This window comes from Chiloscyllium plagiosum, unplaced genomic scaffold, assembly GCF_037043375.1.
Source record: "Chiloscyllium plagiosum isolate Xiang-an unplaced genomic scaffold, Cpla_swu_hap1 HiC_scaffold_10, whole genome shotgun sequence".
Lineage (NCBI taxonomy): Eukaryota > Metazoa > Chordata > Chondrichthyes > Orectolobiformes > Hemiscylliidae > Chiloscyllium > Chiloscyllium plagiosum.
Genome location: NW_028270148.1, coordinates 23,519,973 through 23,541,480, shown reverse-complemented (window position 1 = coordinate 23,541,480; position 21,508 = coordinate 23,519,973). Strand labels below are relative to the sequence as shown.

The 21,508-nt window shown below is 42.8% G+C and overlaps 1 protein-coding gene across 1 annotated transcript in view; it reads left to right on the top strand.

The window, feature by feature from the left end:
* The first annotated feature begins 424 nt into the window (after positions 1-424).
* Positions 425-21,508, top strand: part of rasgrp3 (RAS guanyl releasing protein 3 (calcium and DAG-regulated)) — a 145,543-nt gene continuing 124,459 nt past the window's right edge. Inside the window, exon 1 of the mRNA XM_043695504.2 lies at positions 425-602. The gene's annotated coding sequence lies outside the window, so the exon portion shown is untranslated. The remainder of the gene's footprint in view (positions 603-21,508) is intronic.

Sequence of the window (21,508 nt, the reverse complement as noted above, 5' to 3'; positions counted from 1 at the left end):
ATTTTCCAACCCTTTCCTTCACAACTATGCCGGTGTTTTTTTTATTTTTATGAGTTCACTCGGGGGATGTGGGTGTCGCTGGTTGGCCCAGCATTTACTGCCCATTCCTAGTTGCCCCTGGAGAAGGTGGGGGTGAGCTGCCTTCTTGAACCTAAAACGTCAAGACCAGTTGAAAATGCTAAAGCTTTGTTCTGCTTTTTCTTTTCAAAACATTTCTTGCCTTTGCATTTACTATTTAATCCAGGCAAACTAGAGAGGAACAAAAAACACTTTGGTGGCCATCCTATTTATAGATAAAGAGAGGAAAAGGCTGTGATGCCGGCAGGAAAAACTAAGTTAAGAAAGAATAGGAGGAAGTGTGAGTACCACTTAGCCAAACAGTCTGGAGCCAGTTGAGCTCACAACCACTGGAAACACTCTGCACAGTGCTCTGCACAGATGTGGCTTGCTCAGGATATCGATGGCCCCCTGTACTGGACTGATGTTCGGTGAATCTGGTCTACAATAACAGACGGCTGGAGCACACTGTGTGGCAACTGTAGAGGGTGACGAGATATTGGATCGAATGCTTGAATACAAGAAACAGCAGGGAACAAGAAGAAGTAAGTTGTTCATCGTCGTTATTTGTGCTGGTGCTTTGATTTGAGGTGGTGTATGGGGGCTGGCGATTGTGAGGGAGGGTCCAGGAAACTCTGACACTGTTTAGTGAACACAGACAGGACAGCTGAAGCAGTTCAAAGCTGGCCATGGAACTAACTACTGGTGGCAAAAAGGGGAAAAGGAATCGTGTTTATAAAGCTGAGCTGGTCTTAAAACGATTTTGTTCTTTAAAAAAATTCTAAGGCAACACCCACTATGTGGGAAGAGACATATTGTAGGAAACGGAGTTGTTTTTCAGGTCAGGTGGAGCTGCTGCTTTTGTTTGTCATTTGGATGTATTTGAAATTTGGGGAGATAGGAGTTTGTGAGCAGCAAATACAAGACAAATGCTTGTTATGTTTGCTATTGCATGATAGCAGGAGGACCTTTCCTTGTGAGAGGATCCAGATGGGGAGACCCTGAGAGGGGATTCCTCTCTCGAACCAAAGCATCCCTGAAACATGAGAGAATCAACAGGCAGAGTCTGCTGATTAGACATGGATTGTTTTCTTCAACAACACACAGGACATTTACACACACATACAGACACACACATATGGGACACACACACACACTCAGACACACACACTCAGACACACACTCAGACACAGACACACACACACACACACACACACACATACAGACACACACATACGGGACACACACACACACTCAGACACACACACACACTCAGACACACACACTCAGACACACACTCAGACACAGACACACACACACACACACATACAGACACACACATACGGGACACACACACACACTCAGACACACACACACACACACACACACATACAGACACACACATACGGGACACACACACACACACAGACACACACACACGCACACACTCAGACACACACTCAGACACAGACACACACACACATACAGACACACACATATGGGACACACACACACACTCAGACACACACACACACAGACACACACTCAGACACAGACACACACACACACACAGACAGGCACACATACAGACACACACATACGGGGGACTCTCACACACAGGCAGACACACACACACACACACACAGACACACACACACAGACACAGACACACATACAGACACACACATATGGACACACACACACACAGACACCCATATGGACACACACACAGACACATGTACACGCACACATATGGGGGATACTCACACACAGACACAGACACACACAGACACACATATGGGGGACACTCACACACAGACACAGACACACACACACAGACACAGACTCACACACACACACACACATACACACCAGGTAAAGGTGCAACACAGATAGAGCTATTGAAGATCAGTCTCCTGTGAGTTTTAGTTGGAAACAGTGGAGTTTATACTCGAGATTATTTTCATGCAGATCTCCTGGAGTTTTCTTTCGTGTTACCTTCATTACAACAGTGACTACTCTTTAAATGTTCTTCCTGGGCTGCAAGGTGCTTTAGGATGATCTGAGATCATGAAAGGTGCTATGTAAATGAAGATTGTTTCTATTCTTTCACTGTACTACAAAGGCTGTCTCCTATCTTATCAAATCCCTCCACTTTCCTCAGCAGCTCACCCCAGATATTCAGCAGCTTATGTGTTAACTGTGTAGACAAGTAAATTGGCACTGCAAACATACCATTACCAAGAGATTTACAAAATCTACTGAATCTGAAGAGATATTTTGGTAGGTTTCAACTTGTTAGGATGGGTTCAATTGGGGAGAGTGCAGGCAAATTTCTCAGGGATGAGAACTGGGCCCAGTATAATTTTAATTCAGCCACTTCCGGTTTGTTCAATGAGTTTCATCACGTTTCACTCACGCCTAAAATGGCATCCTGAACATCAGGATGTTAACTTTGTCCAAGTTTCTCATTTCACCTTGGCCTGGCTGCTTTTTGTCTGTGGTTCCTGAGGCAAGAATAGATGCCTCTGTGACTCATCTGGTTGGAATGCAGACAGGTGCCTGATTCCTACTCGTTCAGTTTTGAGCCTGTCAGTCTAAGTTGGAGGAGCAGAAAGTTATTATGAATCACTTGAAGCTCCAGGGAGGCACTGCGTCCGTAGAGGCGTCACTGAGAAAAACTAATGCTGTCAGAAAATAATGTGGTAAGTTCAATCCAAGGGGGTAATTGGCCATCGTTTTGTTGTACCGGCTCAGAAAGATATGGCGTCTTAATTGCACCGTTGGCATGTCTGTGCTTGTTTCCACTGAGACTAACTGGCAATACATAACTTTATTAAGGTTTGGCACCTCAGTTCACAATCTGGTAATGCTTTAAGTGTTAATCCAAAGCAATGTCCGATTTATTGCGATGTTGAGTTGGTGATGAATTACTATATTTTTATTAAGGGGAGGGGGGTCAAATGAATCATAGGTCCAAGTTCTTAAAGTGAAGACTGTTCCACCCATTGACAGAACATATGGTGTGAGTTGGAAAGTGTGGTGCTGGAAAACACAGCAGGTCAGGCCTCAACGGAAGAGCATGACAGTCAATGTTTCAGGCATAAACCCTTCATCAGGAATAGGGGGAGGATGGGGCTGGGAGATAAGTGGAGTGTGGAGGTGAGGCTGGGTGGAGGGTAGATGTGGGCAATGACAATAAAGGTGGGAGCAGCATCGGGGAAACTCAATAAACGAAGGATAAGTTATGCTGAAAGCAGACACAGTTTGTCACGGTATTTTGTTTTGCACCCATCATGATAATTTGCAACAATGCCAATGTAATGGGGAAAGTATTTTTATGCCACATGAGCAAAGCATACTGACTAGTTGGCAAGTAGACAGGTGCCTGATTCCTACTCGTTCAGTTTTGGTAGAGGCATTGCCATAGAGACTGCAACAGTTAAATGAATGGTGGATTCCCTTAAATGGTGCTGTCAAATAAACTGTATCATAGAAAATAGAACGTAGAAAAGTACAGAACAGAACAGAACAGACCCTTTGTTCCATGATGTTGTGCCGAGACTTAATCCTAATGTAAAATATAGTAATTTAACCTACGCACCCCTCAACTCACTGCGATCCACGTGCATGTCCAGCAGTCGCTTAAATGTCCCCAATGACTTCGCTTCCACCACCTCAGCTGACAATGCATTCCATGCATTCACAACTCTCTGTGTAAGGAACCTACTTCTGATGATTCCTTTATACCTTCCTCCTAATATCTTCAAAATATGACTCATCGTACCAGTCAATCCTACCCTGGGGAAAAGTCTCTGGCTATTGACTCTATTCATGCCTCTCATTATTTTGTACACCTCGATCAGGACTCCTCTCTTCCTCCTTCTCTCCAGAGAGAAAAGTCCAAGCTTATTCAACCTTTCTTCATAAGGCAAGCCCTCCAGTCCAGGCAACATCCTGGTAAATCTTCTTTGCACCCTCTCCAAAGCCTCTGTATCTTTCCTAAAGTAGGGTGACCAGAACTGGACACAATATTCCAAGTGTGGTCTCACCAGGGACTTGTAGAGCTGCAGCAAACCTTCGCGGCTCTTAAACTCGATGCCCCTGTTAATGAAAGCCAAAATACCATATGCTTTCTTAACAACCCTATCCACTTGGGTGGCAACTTTGAAGGATCTATATACTTGCACATCCAGATCCCTCTGTTCCTCCACTCTGCCAAGATTCCTGTCTTTAATCCTATATTCAGCATTTGAGTTCGACCTTCCAAAATGCATCACTTCATATTTATCCAGGTTGAACTCCATCTGTCATTTCTCAGCCCAGCTCTGCATCCTGTCTATGTCACGCTGCAGCCTGCAGTAGCCCTCGATACTATCGACGACGCCTCCAACCTTTGTGTCATCTGCAAACTTACTAACCCACCCCTCAACCTCCTCATCCAAGTCATATACTACAAAGAGCAGAGGCCCAAGAACAGAGCCCTGTGGGACCCCACTCAACACTGACCTCCAGGCAGAATACTTTCCATCTACAACCACTCTCTGCCTTCTGTCAGCTAGCCAATTCTGAATCCAGAGACGGCCAAATCGCCCTGTATCCCATACTTCCTGACTTTATGAATGAGCCTACCATGGGGAACCTTATCAAATGCCTTGCTGAAGTCCATATACATCACATCCACTGCTTGACTGTCATCGACCTGTCTTGACACCTCCTCGAAGAACTAATCAGTTGAGAAATACTGAGGGGTTCTGACCTATTGTCTTCCACAAGCTTACCTTTGCTGGGCACTATAAACTGGATTCATATAGTTCCACCCACTATAAGATTAGCTAAATAGGCCCTGAGCCATGTGTTCACTGTGCACCTCCCCGGGTAGCAGAAGAGATGGCAGGGGAAATAGCAAATGCACTCGTGATAATTTATCAAAATGTGCTGTACTCTGGGGCAATTCTGACAGATTGGAAAACAGAAAATGTGACATCCCTACATTGGATTTAAAGCAAAACACACTTTATTCACCTATTGTTAAATAAAATAAATGGAAGAAGGAATTAGAATAACTTAATTCTATTGGAAAACTTAATAGAATAACATATACAGTAGCTATTACTAATTAACTGTTCCAATGTAGTAACATCTCATAAACACACCCTTGGCAAAAAACAAATGCAGTAAACAGATTATCTCACGTTGAACTCCAGCAGCAGAGAGAGAACCCCCAGCTTTTGCCTGTAACTGAAAGAAGGAAAAAATAGTTTCCTCTTCTTCTTGACCCCAACAGCAACTGCTGAATGTTAAAACTAAAAATCCTGGTTCTGTCGGTGCTTGACCACATCCAATTAGGCTGCTTCTATTGTTCTACTTAAAAAAAAACCCAAGGCCTTACAAACTGGTTACTCGAGTGGCTCTCTTAGACTGCTTTGCACCTCTGCCTTAAACTTCAACAATAAAACAGGACAAAATACACCTCTTGTAGCCAATTGTAACATCACACTATGTAAAAATGTTTGCGAGTTGAGCATAATTGGACTTCAAACAGGCACTACAACTCGATTTATCATTGGGAAAATGCAGCAAGTGGAGCATAAGAGTTTCAGGCTATTCCAATGGAAGTGGACCCCCTTGCCAGTCTGACTGAGCTTGAGGAACACCACTTGAGTGCAAGTAATTGCATAGCCACTTAGGGCATGTCCTGATCAGAGGTAGGCCCACAACAAAACCCGAGAAAAAGCCAAACCTTGGTTAGACGATTAAAGTTCAACTGGTTAAAACAGTTAAAATGTTCATGTGTAAATGTTCCCTGACCAGGGAAGTGGATGAGGCTATCTCATTATATGTTTTTAAGGCAAAGCTAAATAGATTTTAGAACAGTCAAGTAATTAGAGGTTATGGGGAGTGAGTGGGTAAGTGGAGCTGAGTCCATGAAGAGATCAGCCATGACCTTATCGAATGGCAGAGCAGGCTCAAGGGGCCAAGTGGCCTACTCCTGCTCCAATTTCTTATGTTCTTTTTTTAAAGGGTGACTTGGTGATGGGAGTTATTTCAGATACTATTTATATTAACACACGGGATCCTTTTTTTTGCCGATAGGAAGAATGTGTACACACTCTGTACCTTTCTCTACTAAATAAAATGGGTGTCTTAACTAATCAGAATCAACCTGCCTGGTTTAAATTTAAACAAAGCATGGCACTTATTTGCCAGTCATCACCTAACATTTATATTCTCCATAGCAATGCCTCTGTCAAGCAGAATTTACCTCTCAATCAATCAGCTCATAAATAGAACATGTAGTTTCCCTTCATAATGACTTTCTTGTGAATTGTCTTGATTAATGCAAGACCGAAAAAATGCCTCAACATCATTTGTCTTTTCTCAGAAATACTCAAGTTCTCTATTACCAAACAACCATTTTTAACAGCAGATCAGGAATCCATTATGACTTTAATGGCCCTAAAGAATAGCTTATGTTGGGAGAACAATTAAAAAGGAATGTTCACATATAATGCTCAGCACCATTTCTGAAACATATTGGGAAAACTCTTTTAAAACTGAATAACTGAAGGGCATCCTAAAATTAGACAGCCCAATCAGCTAGCTGATATTTTGGCTCTGCCTATTGGATTATATATGTAAGTATGAGCTAATCAATCAGATGACCAGATGTTGGTATTCTGACTTATCTTGTTATAAAGTGCAGGGATGATGATGAATTCTCTGCCATTTTAAGAGACTGAATTAGTGAAATGAATAAGACAAGTAGAATTCTGCTTCTGATGTGCTGTTCAAATGCTGTGAGTAAAATTTGTAGATTTTATAGTAACATATTCATTGTGTCTTCTCAACTGTATGTAATCTATTTAGGCTTTCTTGGAAGTAAACAGCAAAAAAGTCAATTTTCATTTCAGTTGTTTGAATTGTACCATTCTTTAGTGCTTGGACATGAGGAATGTAAGTCATCTACTTCCTCTGAACCAAATTAGCCAATTTTCATTTCATAGATTTTTGCATTGTATCAAGATAGATCTGACAGAGATTGAGTGCATAACTTTTAGTCTGGGACAGCATTGGCTATTTGTTACTAATTTTCGCAATTGTTTGTCCAATGTTATGTTTTGGGTATTCAATATTAGATATTGACTGTTGGAGCGTAGGCATTAGGTATTCAATTCTGGAGACTGAATGTTGGTCTGTGTGCTGGATGTCTGAAAATGAATATAGAGCATTGTGTGTGTTGGAGATTCAATACTGGATATTGAGTCTTGTACCCTGGGGGTTTTACATTTAATGCAGGATATTGAGTAAAAAACCAAAACCTCTGTGGATGCTGGAAACCAGAAACAACAACAGAAATTGTTGGAAAGTTTTAGTAGGTCTGGCAGCATCTGTGGCGAGAAATCAGAATTGATTTTCCTCATATTCATTCCATTGCCTCATCTGATCTAATGTATTTAGCCTTCTCTCGTTTCATGTATTCTTTGTCACCTTTCCATCCTCCAATTTTGGCCATTAATGTATTCTATCATCTCATTGTTGGTGGCATAGACATCAACTCTTCAGGACTGCTCTCTGCAACTTCTCCTTAAACTCCTGCACCCCAAGGATCCTTGTTCCTTTTTCAGAAGCCTTCAGAAAACTCATCTGCGGCCCGTGTATGCTGCCGATCACTCTGCGGATCCTCTGCATCATACTCAATGTTGGTTCAAACACAGGAAGTGCTGGAAAAGCACTGGTGTGGCACCATTTGTGGAGAGAAAAATAGAGTTCATGTTTTGAGCCGACGATGACTCTCCTTCAAAATTTTGGTTTTTGGATCCGTGCAGTGCACAAGGATGCTGGGGGTTGGAGCTGGGATCCTGGGAGATGGCTACAGGTTGTTGGTAAATGGATATTTTGTGCTGGTTGTTGGTAATTGGCGTTTTATACAGTAAAATGGGCATTATTCTTTGGGTTTTAGATACCAAATTTTAGACTGTTTATTTCTTTCTCGTGAATGATTATTTGGGTATTGGCTGCAGTTTTCAATATTTGATATGAGTTATTCATTATTTAGTGCCTAATAACTTGCTGTGATCCTGGATACCTGTGAGTAAGCACCAAGCATGGAATTTGACTGGGAGGGGGAGCAGCGGGTAGGTGGTTGGCAAAGGAGGAGAGGTATGCTCATACTTTAAAATGGCGTACCTGTCCTCCTCTGCTCCACTGCAACTTTACCGACAGTAGAGGAAGCGTATGTGGCGTGATCGCCTGGGGAACAAGGCTGCCAGGGAAAACTTGGTGAACCTCGGCACCAAGCTGGGGAATGGGAAGGTGCCACCTTGATGGGCAGCCAGCACCCCAAAGTCTGTTTCCCCTCTGTCTTCCCCATCTTGCTGTTTTAAAGACAGGACTCTCTGTGACCACCTCTTTTGCGAGGCCGAACCAGCCTCCTTAGCATGTGAGATGCCACGAACAAGGATTCAAATCTTGTTTCTCCGCAGCACAGCTATTGTGCCTCCTGGACATTACTTGGGTTTGTGACAATTCATTGGCACACAAAGAATTAATGGTAATAGATGAGTGACTGTATTGAACAATGGCTTCTCATACCCTGGAAGCTGTGGCCATCACTCTCAGTGGTGCCACTCAGACAAGACAGGTGCCAGCACTCTGATTTCCCAGTGGTTTCCTCAAACCAACTAAAAGCCCAGTAGCTGCATGGTTAGCTGGCCAAATGGGAAAGTGCTTGGCACTGATGTTTACACTGAGAGATATGTGCAACTATTGCTCAATGGTTAACACTGTTACCTCACAGCACCTGGGACCAAGGTTCGATTCCCACCTTGGGTGACTGTGTGGAGTTTGCACATTCTCCTTATGTCTGCGTGAGTTAGTACTGGGTGCTCCAGTTTCCTCTCACAGTTCAAAGATATGCATGTTAGTTTAATTAGCCTGTAATCCTGCTAGATGGATTGGCGGGGGTTATGGGGATGGGGGTAAGTGGGATACTCTTTGGATGGTCAATGCAGGCTCAATGGGCGAAGTGACCTCTATCTGTACTTAGGGATTCTGTGTGATGTGTAAACCCTGTCCCCAGTGACAAATGTGGCCCAAGGTGGGAAAGGTTTGATTGTGTGGTGTCACTTTGAGAGGCACTATGCAAGATATATTGATTCTCCAGAGGCTGATTGTACCTTGGGTCACAACTAGTTATTCTCCTCCTGGGGAATTGGCCTAAAGCTGCACAATGCACAACTGAAGTGAATCTGCACTGTTACTAATCCCAGCCAATATTATCATCAGATAAGTCAAATCTCAGACTGGACAGATCACATTTTGATTTGTTTGGATTTTAATGAAGTGCTATTCCACTGAAACATGAGCATGCGATGTTGCAGAATTTGCCTTAATGATACTACAAAAAATTGACATAAGGCAGAAGTGATACTGCAGACGCTGGAGATCCGAGTCAAGATCAGAGTGATGCTGGAAAAGCACAGCAGGTCAGCAGCATCCGAGGAGCAGGAAAATCAATGTTTCGGGCAAAGGTCCTTCATCAAGAATGATTTTCCTGCTCCCCGGACACTTCCTGACCTGTTGTGCTTTTTCAGCACCACTCAAATATTGACATAAGAAATTAAGATAAAACACAATAATCAAACTATCTACTCATAACACAAACTCAAAGATTTTTAAATATGTAGTAAAAAGTGTAACCTCATTCTGATCTCTCTCTCTTTCTCTCTCTCTCTCTACCTTCTCAGTGGCTGTAACTCTGTATTTTGCAATCTGTTCTGCTACTCTGGCATATGGCTACTATGATCTGCCTGTATAGCATGCAAAACAACACTTTTCACTGTACCTTAGTACATGTGACAACAATAAATGAAACAAGCAAACAAACACACCTTTTAAATTGAAAAGAGACCAAACATTTTTTACATCTTATCCAAAATGCCACTTGTAGACTATTCACTTGAGAGTTGTTGTATCTCATAACTCAGTAAGTTTTACTGACTTCCAACCTCAAATTCATAATGGAACTGCAAATTCTTCTTGGAGGTACCACACAACTGAGCTTAATTGTACTCAGCTTTAAGTAACTCTTCAGAATTTTATCCCAACAATTTTGGTCTGGGACCAGTCCTAACTCTTCACTCTAAACTAACCTAGTTCACTATACATCCTTGTCTTCACAGGAGAACTAACCTATTCAGCTATCCTCTTCCAACCACTACACCGGACTGCCCAAAACCCGAAGTAAAACCGAAACCAACATCCTCCCTCTCTCAGCTATAAGTTCTGGCATTATCTAACAATTCTCATGCCCCATTAGTTACATTGCTGAGTTGCAAAACAATCTAAAGTAACCAGAAAATCCATTTGTGGTGCAAACAAACCTATTCACTCCAAAGCCAGGTCTCAAAAACTATTTTAAAATATATCACTATGGCTACAGAAATATTTGAGTTCATTATTAACTTCAAACACTCAGAGAACTCATGGGTTACTAACGTAAAAACCAAGCCCAAACGTACAATATAGAACTCACACAAACAAAAAAGCTCTCTCTGTTTTCATCAAGGTTTGTTAAATGTACATGCAGCATTTCTATCAAAGGAGCAGGAGGTTTAGAGGGGACGTGAGGAAATCTCTTTCACCCAGAGGGTGGTGGGATCTTGGAACTCACTACCCCCTGTAAAGATGGGAGAGCAGAAACCCTCCAAACAGTTAAGAAGTACTCAGATGTACACTTGTGATGTCATACAAGATGGAATTTGAATCTTGGTTGCTTTTGACCAGCTGAGATGCCAATGGGCTGTAACCTTCTACAGCTCTATATCATTAATATTATATAATTGTACAACATAGAAGGTGTGCTGGGGTTGGGGGCTGAGGTGGATTTTTTACTAATCCAGTGAGAAGGGTGAAGCTTGAAAGGGTTCAGAAAAGATTTACAAGGATGTTTCCGTGATTGGAAAGTTTGAGTTATAGGGAGAGGTTGAATTAGCTGGGGCTGTTTTCCCTGGAGCATCGGAGGCTGAAGGGTGACCTTATTGAGGTTTATAAAATTATGAGGGGCGTGGTTAGGGTGAATAACCAAGATCTTTTTGCCAGGATAGCGGAGTCTAAATAGAGAGCATAGGTTTAAGGTGAGAGGGAAAAGATTTAAAAGGGACCTAAGGGGCCACTTTTTCACTCAGAAGGTGGTACGTGTATGGAATGAGCTGCCAGAGGAAGTGGTGGAGGCTGGTACAATTACAACATTTAAAAGGCATCTGGCTGGGTATATGAATAGAAAGTGTTTAGAGGGATATTGGCTGAGTGCTGGCAAATAGGACTAGATTAAATTAGGGTATCTACTCAGAATGGACGAGTTGGACTAAAGGGTCTGTTTCCGTGCTGCACATCTCTATGACTTGATGACTGTATGGCTCATTCAACCAAGAAAATTTCGAGATAGCCTGGACTAGAAGATACAATAGCAATCGGAAATCTTTCTTGCGTGAATGGTTTAAATTAGAATTTTGTAATATCTTCTATTTCACCCTGCAGATTTTCCAAACCCATTAGACAGCTGTTTAAAGTCTGATATCCATTGCATCCCACCTCCTCTCACCCTGTGATCCTTGCTTGCATTCTCATATTTCCTTTAACCCTCTTTCACAACAGCATTGTTGGTGGAAAATTGCCAGAGTTGGGATTTGGCTTTTTACAATGGAACAGCGTAGAGGAAAAGTAAAAGGAGAGTCTTGCTAAGGTGGAGCACCTCCAAGCTACGTCATCATCATCATCATCATCATCATTATCTGTGATGCCACAGACAAACCTCTAAATCCTGTCAGTCAGCAGTAGCTCATATTGCTGTCTGTAAACTAAGTCATAAAGTAATGACAGGATGAAGTATTTTGTGGTGCTTGTCATAACTTTGACATTGGTGCTACCGACTTGACAATTTGGTTTACAATTTAAATCTCTCATTTAGAGAGTGAGGAGAGATTGATGTCTCTGTTAAAGGTTAATGAGAAATATGGTTCACGGGCAGACACATTTGCAATAAAGGTAGTTGGCTCTGAAAAGGGCTGGCACAACCATAAATGGGCTGAGTGGCCTCTCACTATGTTATATGGTCCTGACAGTTGACATCATAACAGACCAAGGGATATTGGAGCCTCACATTGTGGGCATGGTAACAGGGTGGTGCACAGATTGGCCTTCCTCCTCCCCAGGGCCATGAGTGCATTTGCTGTTTATTCATTCATGGTGGTGGTGAGCTGCCTTTTTGAACCGCTGCAGCCCACCTGCTGTGGGTTGACCCACAATGCCCTTAGGGAGGGAATTCCCTGATTTTGACCCAGCAACAGTGAAGAAACAGCAATATATTTCCAAGTCAGGATGGTGAGAAGCTTGGAGGAGAACCTGCACATTGTGGTATTCCCATATATCTGCTGCCCTTGTCCTTCTAGATGTAAGTGGTTGTAGGTTTTGAAGGTGCTGTCTGAGGATCTTTTGGTGAATTTTTGCAGTGCATCTTGAGGTTTCCTGCCACATCGCTGCTACTGAACATTGGTAGTAGAGGGAGTGGATGCTTGTGAATATAATGCCAATCAAGCAGGCTGTTTTGTCCTGGATGTCAAGCTTGTTAGGGCTGCACCCATCCAGGCAAATAGGGAATATTCCTTCACATTCTTCAATTGTGCCCTGTAGATAGCGGACAGAGTTTGGAGGGTCAGGAGGTGACTTGCCAGGGATTTCCTAGTTTCTGACCTGCTCTTTTAGCCACTGTGTTTATGAGATGAGTCCAGGTGAGCTTCTGGTCAATGGTAATGGAGGATTCAGTGATGGTAACACCATTGAATGTCAAGGGCAGTGGTTAGATTGTTTCTTATTGATGATGGTCATAGCAAGGCAACTGTGTGGCAGGAATGTTACTGGCTATGATCATGACACTTTATACTGTGGTTTTTTTGTTCATTTATGAGATGCGAGTTCTGATGCAAGGATGGTACTTGCTGCCTGTTCCAGCTGAGCTTGAGAAGGTAGTGGTGAACTGTTGTAGTCCATACGGCACTATTGGGAAGGGAGTTCCAGGATTTTGACCTGGATATAGTGAAGGAACGGTGATAGAGTTCAACGTCAGGATGGTCTATGACTTTGAGGGAAACGTGCAGGTGATAAGGTTCCTCCATCATGCAATCATATAGGACAGAAAAGGCTCTTTGGTCCACCAAGTCTGTACAGCCAAAACTATACTCCTACCTATACTAATCCAACTTTCCCACACTAGGCCCAAAGCCTTGAATGTTATGACACTTCAAGTGCTCGTCCATGTATTTTCTAAAGGTTGTGAGGTTTCCTGCCTCAACTACCCTCCTATGTATTGCATCCCAGATTCAGACCACCCTCCGGGTGAAAAGGTTTATCTTCAATTCCCTCAAATCCTCCAGCCTTTCATTTTAAAACCTATGCCCCCTTGTTATTCACCTTTTGACTGAGGGGAATAGCTGCTTTCTACTAACCCTGTCTATGCTCCTCATTATCTTACATGCTTCAGTCAGGGCCCTTCTCAACCTTCTGTGCTCCAAAGAAAACAACCCAAACTCTTCCGCTCTCTCTTCACAGCTGAATGCCCCATCCCAGGCAGCATCCTGGTGAATCTCCTTTACATTTCCTCACATCCTTCCTATCCTGTGATGACCAGAATTGCACATTGTACTCCAGCTGGGGCTTACCCAAAGTTCCGTACAGCTCCAATATGCCGTCCCTGCTCTTATAACCTATGCCATTGACTGATAAAGGCAAGCATAATGTATGCCTTCTTAACTACCCTATTACCCTGTCCAGCTATCTTCAGGGATCTGTGGACAAGCTCCCCAAGATCACTCTGTTCCTCTGAGCTTCCTAGTTTCTTGCCATTCATTGGAGTACTCCCTTGCCTTGTCCTTTCTTCTGAAGTGCATCACCTCATGTTTATCACGGTTCAATTGCATCTTCCACAGATCTGTCCTTCTGACTTGTTCCATTCACATCCTCCTATAAACAAATACCTTTCGCTTCCATGTGGTAAAGATTGTGGGTTCAGAAAGTGCTCTGGAAAGAGCCTTGGTGAGTTAGTTGAGTGCATTTTGTGGCCAGTTCATGCTGCTGCCACTCTGTCCCGCTGGTGAAGCTGGTGAATGTTTAAGATGCCAAACACGAGGGCTGATTGTCCTAATGATGCCAAGCGTCTTGAGTACTTTGGAACTGCACTCATCCAAGCAAGTGGGGAGCGTTCCACCACAATCCTAAACTATGCCCTGTAGGTAATGCACAGGCACTGGGGAGTCAGGAAGTGAATATACTCACCTTACAATGCTCACCTTTATTCTTCTTTTGTAGCTACATATCTATCTGGCTATACCCATTCTGTTAAATTTCTAGTCAATGGTAATCATACAAAAGAAAATAGGAGCAGGAATCGTAGAATCCTTACACTGTGGTAGGGGCCATTCAGCCCATCAAGTCCACATCAATCCTCTGAAGAACATCCCACCCAGATCCTGTAACCCAGATTTCTCATGACTAATCTACATCCCTGGGGAGCTAGGGTAATTTAGCACAGCCAATCCTCTCTAACCTGCACACTATGGGTAATTTAGCCTGGCCAATCCTCCTGAACCTGCACATCCCTGGGCACTATGGGTAATTTAGCACTACCAATCATCCCTAACCCGTGCACTATCGGCAATTTTGCATGGCCAGTCCACATTACCTGTACATCCTTGGACTGTGGGAGAAAACCCACAGAGACATGGGGAGAATGTGCAAACTCCACACAAGCAGTTGCCTGAGGCTGGAATTGAACCCAGGCTCCTGGTGCTCTGAGGCAGCAGTGCTAACTGCTGAGCCACCATACCACCCAAAGGATGAGGCCGGTTGGCTCTTTGAGCTTGCTCTACCATTCAGTATGATTTTAGGATGTTGATGGTTGGGAGTAAGGTACATAGAAGCAGTTGTGCTGCTGTTGAATGTAAAGGGGAGATGGTTAGATTTTATGTGTAAGCTGAGAGCTGAGACTGATATAAATGATTTGGAGGAGAATGTAGGTGATCTGATTAGGGGGTTTGTGCATGACACAAAGTTTGCGGGAGCTCTGGATAGTAAGGAAGATTGCCAGAGGATACAGAAGGTTGGAGACTTGTGCTGAGAAATGGCAAGTGGAATTTAATTCAGACAAATGTGAGTTGATGCATTTTAGAAGATCTAATGCAAGAGAGAAGTGTACAGTAAATGGCAGAACCCTTAGGACCATCAACAAACAGAGGGATCCAAGTGTACTGTTCCATGGTTCCCTGAAAGTGGATAAAGTGGTCAAGAAAGCAAAGAGCAGACTTGCCTTCATCTGTCTGGGCATAGAGTGTAAAAATTGGTGAGTCATGTTGCAACTGTATAGAACTTTTATTTTGGCCACATCTGGAATTTTGTGTACAGTTCTGGTTGCCACACTACCAGAAGGATGTGGAGACTTTGGCGAGGGTACAGAAAACGTTTACCAGGATATTGCCTGTTTGGAGGGAGAGATTGGAAAAACTTGCTTTGTTTTCACTTGAACTTCAAAGGAGGAGAATGACCTGATGGAAACTTACAAAGTTCTGAGAGAAATTTGTAGAATGCATCGTCGGTGTCTTTTTCCCAGGGTAGAAATGTTAGTTACTCAGAGACATAGGTTCAAGGTAAAAGGGGTAATGTTTGAAGGAGATGTGAGAGGCAGGCTTTTTATACAGAGGGTGCTCAGTGCCTGGAATGTGCTGCCAGAGGAGATGGTGGAGTTGGATACAATAACAATGTTTAAGAGGCATCGTGACAGATAAATGAATAAGCAGGGAATAGACAGATATAGACTGCCTAGAGACAAAAGGTTTCTGATTTAGAAAGGCACCATCAGTCAGTTCAGACTTGATGGGCCAAAGAGCCTATTCCTGTGCTGTACTGTTCTTTGTTTTTTGAGTGTCTGGGCATACGGGAGGCTCAACAAGGGGTGAACAAGTGGGAAAGGCAGCTGAGGAGCAGAGACACTTAACAGGGAGAAGGACTGATCCCAGTCCTAGTGGACGAAGCTTGATAAGATGGCAGAGCTTGAGTTACAAAAAGGAGCAAAAAGGAAGCGAATGAGATTGTAAAAGTCCTGGGAAGTGAATGGTCATGGGTGGTCTGAATACTGATGTGTTTGTGTTTCCCATTTTCACGTCTTCATTCCCAATAATGTTGAAGTGCTATTTTTCAAATGCACACAAGATGGTGGATGAGTCATTTTCAGTTCAAAAAGCTTAGTTCATTCTGAGCTAAGAAATAAAAATAGTTTACGAAAAATTGTTTGGAATTACATCAGACTGAAAAATAGATCCCATTGCAAAAGCACCAATTACAATATATAAATCCTGGGTTTAAAAATGCTGCTTTTCACCACATGTTGTTTTTTTATCAGGTTTTGAAGTGGAAGCAGTGCTGCTGACTTAGTGCAGTAGATGTTTACAAGCTGCTCCAGTTCCACCATTGTCTTTTGAACACAATAGTTCCACAAATTTCTTTCATTCAAACTTTTTCAGAGGAATGATCCAAGGAGGACAACAAAATACTGAGTTTAACTCAGGATCACAGGGGCCCAGTGGTTAGTGCTTCAGCCTCACAGCGCCAGAGACCTGGGTTCAAATCCAGCCTCTGTCAACTGTCTGTGTGGGTTTCCTCCGGGTGCTCCAGTTTCCTCCCACAGCCTAAAGATGTGCAGGTTAGGCGGACTGACTATGCTAAAATGTCTTGTAGTGTGCAGGTGGATTATCCCCGGGAAATGTAGGGTTGTAGGAATAGGGTGGGGTCTGTGTGAGATGTTCTTTGGAGGGTTGGAGCAGACTTGATACACCAAATTTGCTATGATCAATAGATTCCAAAGCTATTATAATAAAAGGCCACTGCGCTGGAAGCCAATGACAGGGGGCTGGGACTAACTAAAGTACTTGTGCAGAAAGCCTGTCTGGGTTTGATAGGTTGAGTATCCTCCTTTGGTTCAGTAACCAATCTGTGGTTCCATCTTAGGATTTGATGAGCTGTATGGTTATCATGAGGATATTTCTCAGAATGCTTTGTGTGGTGACTTAATTTTCGAGCAGCAGCAAACATTGTTGGCCAGATAAATGCAACAGGCATGTGACATTACAAACAATACGACCCAGTTACTTTGCTGCTTTGAGTGACATTGGTTAAGGCTAAAACACTATCCAGAACACTGACGGGGAGACAGTAATGTAGTTGAAAGGTAGTCTCAGTGATGGTGACAATGAAATTATTTCTAATTGTTATAAACACCCATTTGGTTCACTAATGTTCTTTTGGGAAGGAAATTGCTCTCCTAACCTGGTCTGGCCTACTCGTGGCTGAACCTCCAAGCTGCACAGTTACAGGTCAATTAATGATGGGTAACAAATGTTGACCCAGCCAGTGACACTCACATTGATCATTATGTTCTTCATTTCCCCTCCCCACCCCCTACCTCTGCTGAGAGTTTATTTTTCTGTGTGTCTGATTTTCTGTAGTTTTCTTCCTCTTGCAAGTAAACAAGGATGCTAACGACTGTACTTCTTAGTGAAGTTTCTGACTTGCTGCACCTGTTTGCTGTTGGTATGCTTGACAATTTTTCCCCTTTGGTTTGATGCTTTTCCTGAACGTATTTTGTAATAGTGTTATAATGTATCTCATTGCACTGAATTGGAATCTTTGCATTCTTAACTTGCCTCCTTTTCTGCTTGGGGACCCTGCAGCCTTCAGGACTCAATATCTGAGTTCAATAATTTAATGGCCTGAGCACCTTCTCCCATGTCCTTACCCCATACCCGACACACCACGCCTTGTCATCACAAACTAGACATTCTCACTCCCCCAATCCTGCATTCAACATATATACCGGCCACTTCCTAGCTACAATCAGCTCTGAAGAAGGTTCACTAGACCTGAAGCATTAACTCTGCTTTTTTTCCACAGGTGCTGCCAGATCTACTGAGATTTTGCAGCAATTTCTGATTTTGTTTCTGATCCCTCTTTTTGTAATCAATTCTCCTGGTGATAAATGATTACATTCCATCGACATTTTTAATTACTTACTGTAATTGCTGACTGATCTTTTGTGATTCATGTACAAGGATACCCAGATCCCTCTGCATTTCACAGCTCTGTAATCTCTCACTATTTAGATAATATGCTTTTATGCTTCTTGCCAAAACGGACAATTTTACCTCTTCCTGTAGTAAACTCTATTTGCCCCATTGTTACCTACTCACTTAACATAGGCAGCATGGTGACTCAGTTGTTAGCATGGCTGCCTCACAGCACCTCGGGTGACTGTGTGGAGTTTGCACATTCTCCCTGTGTCTGTGTGTGTTTCCTCCTACAATCCAAAGATGTGCAGGTTAGGTGAATTGGCCATGCTAAATTGTCCATCATGTTCAAGGGTGTGTTAGTGAGGGGTAAATGTAGAGTAATAGAGTAGGGGAATGGGTTTGGGTGGGATACTCTTCCGAGGGTTGGTGTGGACTTGTTGGGCCGAGGGCCTGTTTCCACACTGTAGGTAATCTATGATATCTATATCCTTTGTAACCTCCTTGCATTCTCTTGCCAAAGTTATTCGACGAAACTGGCATCCAGGAAACCCCCACATGCTGAAACTGTAACACATCACCTTGTCCTGTCATGATCACTGTAGCCATCCAAAGCTAATGCTTTTCCTTTTTGAGAACATTTAGTGCAGGAAATGTCCAAATTATTAAAAATCAGATCACTGAAGTTGGAAAGTAGTCGTCCATTTTTACCATTATCACAACAAATTTTGGTGTTCTTTTGTGCCCAACATAATGTTTTGTCTTTTTTTTCCAAAAGACCTCTCTATCACCTTGAGTAAAGACACCACTTTGTTTCCGTAACCCAGCTTGTCTCACTAATTGCACCACTTTGTTGTAGTTACATATTTCTGGAAATCTGTAGATATTTTAAAATTAACGTGCTCAAGATACATTTTGACACATATCTGGGGCAGGTATGACTTTATCCTGGACATTCCTGACCCAGAAATAGGAGACACTGTTGTCGTATCATCGAAGCCCTTGATCCGACCTGCATGATCAGGTAATCTATTATTGTCCCATACTTGTAGGTATCTGCTTGGTGATATCGGTCATTGATAAACAAATCAGTGCTGTCTCCTGGCTTTTGCTTTTGTTCATTAAAGTTTGCTCTCTCAATGATTATATTACCCTGAAAACTGAAGTATATATTGAAAACTAAACAACCTCATGCTAAGTAGCTGCCTCTTTGTTTATTTACGTTTGTTCGCAATGTTGCCCATTGCATTGAGTAGGGCACCGACCTCGCCCTTATTTGATTTTGCTGATCACCCTGAAATGTTTGTGTATTGAGTGAATCATCTGCATCAGTCCTGCCATGTCCCAGCCTGTCCTGGACAACCCAATGCTGAGAAGAGTCTGGGAGTCGAACGGTCTGCTCTGAGACGTACTCCCACGAAAGCCTGCTGCCTGCGCTGTTTCTTCATCAGTTGCCATGTTGTTCATCTGGTGATTTTTCTTGCTGTGGCATGTCTCAGTCATTGTCAACATTGTTGGTGATTGATCAGTCAAGAATGAAGGTGAACACAATACTCAGGAGAGGTTACTGGAGTTGATAGTCTTTTCAAAGTAACTGTTAGTTTACTACCTCATCACGATAGGCACTTAAACCTAATATGAGGCCTACACTGTTGAATCTCTCTTCAAAGTCTCTCAGAATGTGGTCCATTGAATCACTACTGACTTTGTTTCCCATTGACATAGTCAAGTGTTAACCCTTTACTTCTTATATTCCTGTGAGGGATACAATGGTGCAGGATGTATGGTCCTGGACTCGCAGCCCACAGGCCTGAACGTATGACCCTGAGCTGGCATTCAAATCTGACAATGGCATCCAGGCAATTTAAAGTCAGTTAATTAACTAAATCTGGAATAAAATAGGATCAGTCATGGTGGACATGAAACTACTGGATTGTTGTAAAAACCCTGGGCTAGACTTTACAGCCCCCATTCCAGACATGTTGGGATTTTTGAGATGAGTATGGAGGGGGCGTGGGCGGTAGGGGGAGGGGGTGGAGCGGAATAGTGGGGTAACGTAGCACTGCACTTTCCCACCAACTCAATCCAGAACCCATAAGACAGTAGGCGGGATAATTCAGATCGCTATGTTTTAGAAAATAATTAAAGGGCAATTGAGCTTGTTATTAAGCCAAATTGCAGTGTTCTTGCCTTAATAATGATTACTGTGGCAGCAGGTTAGAAAGTGGAGTATGTAGTTTGGGATGTGTGTGTGTGTGTGTGGGGGAGGTGGGGGTACGTGGTGCCCTGTGAAATTCGTGGCATCCCTCCCCAAGATGTTACTCATCTCTTTGTCACTTCCCATCTGGGTAACAAAATCAACACTCCACCCCCCACCCTCTTAATGCCCTCTCTCACCCAATGCCCAAACCCAAACCCAAACCAGACTCCCTGATACCTCCTTGTCCAAAAAAGCTTGAGACTTCCTGCTTTAGGCTACGCCTCACATGAACACAGGTATTTAGGAGCATCCTTAAATACTATTTCAAAGTACCTCTGGGCTAAGAAGGACTTGGCATACACTTAATGAAGAGAAGTTATCACTCCTCTTCATCCTTGACCATTCCCTGGTTCATACTTAAACCAAATTAAGGTTCACTCATTCTCTTCAGAACTGTAACAATCGTTGATTACATTCGTACGCCACAGTTACAACTCCCTCGTGTAAAGTCTAAGACCTCCCTCTTTCCATGTTTCTTATCTCTCTACACTGTTTGGCTCTGCTGATGTCAGATTAACTTTGCTAACTATATCATCATAATTTGTCTAACCCATTATACTGCACTAACCACGTCTGAGATCTATCCTCGAACTCTGTTTACCTAGCTGCAGTGCCCAATTCTTTGTTCTCTCCCAATGATGGTGCAAACCTGTTATGGACTCAACCAGACCCCCTTAGAATAAAATGCAAAGATGATCTAGACCCTAACCTTTTCTTATTGTAAAGGAAAATGTGAGATGCTGTGTTCCAGATGCAATTCGATTGGTCAAATTAGTCAACATTAAGCAAGAGAAACTTGGAATAATCTAACTCTATTGGAAAACTTAAAAGAATAATGGATTATTTTAGTACTAAACTGTAACTGTTCCAACATAATAATATCCCATAAACATACCCTTGGCAAAAGGCAAATTCAGAAAACAGCATTGTCTCACAAGCAACTCTAGCAGCCCAGAAGGAAAAAGGAACATCCAGAGAAAACTCAGACAGAGAGTGTAGGAACTGGGTAAGATTCACTGTTTTCCAACTCTGCTAAGACCTGTGCAACAAGTACTGAAAACTACACTAAAAATCCTGGTTC